Below are 3,573 nucleotides of genomic sequence, written 5' to 3'. Positions count from 1 at the left end.
CAACAGCTGCCTCTGTTCCGCGTGTATTGCACTGTTGCAATTTCAATAAATCAAATCAAATTAAATCAAGACATATAGTTCTTCATTCGCAGCTACTTGTTTAACAAGAGCCAACGTTTTGAGGACCAATTCTGTCATCTTCTTCCCTGCTACGTAATATATATGACTGGTTTACTGTGCACTGGAACTTATATGTAACATGTACAATTTGTAGCACCAGTAACACTTAGCTCTAGTGCCTTATGTATGGAGCTTTTCTAGAGCCAGATACTTTCTGCATCCTGTGCTCAAGTGCAGGAATAGTTCCATTGTAGTATTTTATCACTATCTTTTCTGGTAATTGCATCACACTGATAATTTTTCCATGTTGTTTAGGTGCGTCTTGATGGCCAGCTGTCCTCACGGGAAGAAACCTGTAATGACGGGCAAGTTCTGTCCAGAGCAGACAAGATGAGGGCTCAACAAGCTGACTGATGTGAAGACGGTGAATTTTAGATTTTGTACAGGTGAGATGCTTTGCAACTATTTTTTTTCCGTTATATGTAAAGAATCCTTGGGCAAAGGTAACATGTCTAAAACTGCAGGGTTTGAAATACTGGGTGCATGTGCACGTTAGTGCACCCAATTTTTTTCTATGGGTCACCATGCACCAGTGCACCCAAATATTTTTGTAGGTATTTTGTACACATCAAATGTATAATAGTATGCAGGATATTCTTGGCATACATGTATCAGAAAATAATAAAGTCTTTAGATTAGATTCAAGCTCAGAAGAGGAGCAGTCTCGGGTCTCGAAATTAAGTTTTTTTCCCATTGTCCCAGCATTGTCCCGAAAATAAATGTCAATTTTCCCGAAGTGAGGATGAACTGTCCCAACCTGTATTTTGGAAAGTATTGTATGACTTCAACTTGAAGTCAACTTTATTTTGCCCATATTCACTTCCAGGTGCAATATATAATTTCTATAATAATTGCAGGTACCTAAAAAAACAAAGGAAGGGCTGACATTTTGATGTTATTTTTCTATTGGCCCAAAAGTATCTCAAAGTGTCTTTTTTGTTGTCCCAGCCTATATTTTAGTGGTCAGTGGCCATTGGACCAACTTTAATTTCGAGTCCTGTACCTCTTCACAAAAAAAGACCATTTTCGACAGTACACGTTCTGTCATTTAGTTGCAGACATCTAATAAAGCTACTTCTGTCATCAAAATTGCTCCTCGTCCTATACTGTATTAAGGTCACAACCAAAAAGCGTCCCACTTAGCTTTTTAGTGGCTCAAAATGACTGGTGTTCCCACCTCGCTAACTTCATTTTGACCAGATTTTTACGTGCATACTTTTGTTTTAAAATGTTTTTCTTTAGCTGAAAATTGCCTCAATTAACCCAATACTGTGCCAAACGAATGTGCCTGGCAATGGGAAAGAATACCCTAGCAACATTGACCACCATGTTAATTTCTATTTACTAGTACACCTAATCATGTAACGTGCATATACTCATTAAATGCTCTGGACCTTTAATCACAACATCCCTGTTCACTTCACCCTTTTCCCTAAACACTTAAACTTACTCAGGACAAATAAACTAATTCATGTTTTGGTTCCTTTTAACCCAAGATTCTATCTACAAAAGGTGATTCATTGGTTTCAACCAGTCCCACATACATGATACAAATCGATGTCCACTTTGGATGGCGGCGGCACCAGAAGACTGGTGATGATTGGTGTTCTGATACCGCCTCCATGTACCAAACATGATCATTGATTTGAGTCAAACATCACACCATAGTGTGTGGGACTGGTAGAAACTAATAAATCAGCTTTTGCAGACAGGATTTTGCATTAAAAGGCCCCATAAGTTAAGTTAATTTATATGTCCTTTAAATGCTTCACACCTTTATTCACACCATCCCTCTTATCTCAACAGACTTTATTTCACCACATTGCTCAAAAATTGTTGCTTTGGTTGTCACTTTAATTGTCCTGCCAGGAAATTCTAATAGCCAGCCGCAGTATTTCCTCTTCGTTATCGTCTTCGTATTGTATTACAGCTAAATTGTCACTTTCAGGACATTTACTCCTAAATTCTCTTGTCAAAAAAGTTAGTATCTTGCCAGGCTCCATTAATTCCACACTAATTCCTTTAAAAGTCCATTTCCCCCCCCCCCCAAAAAAAATTGGGAATAATGGGGTATAGTTTTGTTCTGCTGCTTCTAAACTTTGATTCCAAGGCCAAAAGCTGTTTTCTATGCACTGACTTTTGTTTATCTGTCTTAAAGATGACATTGTGGATGATCCGGAGACCGGACTGTAGCAGGATGAAGGACCAGACTTTAGCCAGCAGATCTCAGCCTGTGAAAAAGAAGATGGGGAGGTGTGAGTATGTTTTTTTTATTAACACGAGACAACACTCCATACGCACACACTTGCACTCGCATTTCTCTTTTTTCACGAGGAGCCATTTAACCATTAATTGTAGCTAGCGACTCAAATTCCATTAAAAGCAGCCCAGAAAAATTCTTCATATTGTTTCGTTGAATGCCAAATTGCCCCCCAAATTGTCACTGTAGACCTTTCTTCACACTTCAATTCTCCCCGCAAAAAAAAACTGCCAAATTGCCCCCATATTGTTCTTTATACTTCAATTCTCCTGCAAAAAAACTGCCAAATTGCTCCCCAAATTGTCGCTGTAGACTTCTAAACACTTAAATTCTCCCGCAAAAAAACTTTGTATCTCAGAAGGCCACACCGATTCCACACTCATTCCTTGTTAAGTCCATTTTCCCGCCAAAAAAAATTGATTGGCACCCTCACCTGGTTAATTAATTGGATTAAAGTTTTCCCGCCAAAAAACTTAGTATATGGCTCACTCCAACCTTGAACTTGTGCCCCCCTTCCCACACTTAGCTTCTGTTGCTAGTCACACTGTTCCAACACATTGGACACGTAACTTCTCCAAACATGTAGTCATCACACTCTGCTACCCAAACACTTAGTTGACCGACCAGTTTTCTCCGCCACTGACTTTAGAATGGTTTCTTGCTCTCCTGTTCGGTCAATTGCACTGGTATACTGATGTGTCGAAGCATCAATGTCTCCGAAAAGACATCCCCCGGGGAGTACACTTAGTGCATTGACTGACCAGGAGAGCGAGAGATTATTCTAAAGTCAGTGGCAGAAAAAACTGCACTCGATCAACTAAGTGTTTGGGTAGCAGAGTGTGGTGACTACATGTTTGGAGAAGTTACGTGTCCAATGTGTTGGAACAGTGTAACTAGCAACAGAAGCTAAGTGTGGGAAGGGGGGCACAAGTTCAAGGTTGGAGTGAGCCATATACTAAGTTTTTTGGTGGGAAAACTTTAATCCAATTAATTAACCAGGTGAGGGTCCCTATCAATTTTTTTTGGCGGGAAAATGGATATTTAACAATTATTGAATCAATGTGGCCTTCTAAGATACAAGTTTTTGCGGGAGAATTTAAGTGTAAAGAAAGGTCCACAGCGACAATTTGGGGGGCGAATTTGGCTTTTTTTTGGGAGAATTGAAGTGTGAAGAAAGGTCTAAAGCGATAATT

General features: G+C 39.5%; 1 long non-coding RNA gene across 1 annotated transcript in view; it reads left to right on the top strand.

Annotated features, from left to right (window-relative positions):
• The window catches only part of LOC109467362, a 1,198-nt gene extending 698 nt beyond the window's left edge, over nt 1–500 (top strand). Inside the window, exon 4 of the long non-coding RNA XR_002140074.1 lies at nt 376–500. This is a non-coding gene — a long non-coding RNA (uncharacterized LOC109467362). The remainder of the gene's footprint in view (nt 1–375) is intronic.
• The last annotated feature ends 3,073 nt before the right edge of the window (nt 501–3,573 follow it).

This window comes from Branchiostoma belcheri, unplaced genomic scaffold (genome assembly GCF_001625305.1).
Source record: "Branchiostoma belcheri isolate BF01 breed outbred unplaced genomic scaffold, Haploidv18h27 scaffold18, whole genome shotgun sequence".
Classification (NCBI taxonomy): Eukaryota; Metazoa; Chordata; class Leptocardii; order Amphioxiformes; family Branchiostomatidae; genus Branchiostoma; species Branchiostoma belcheri.
Note: the sequence above shows the minus strand (reverse complement) of the source record. Positions and strands in the feature narration are given on the sequence as shown.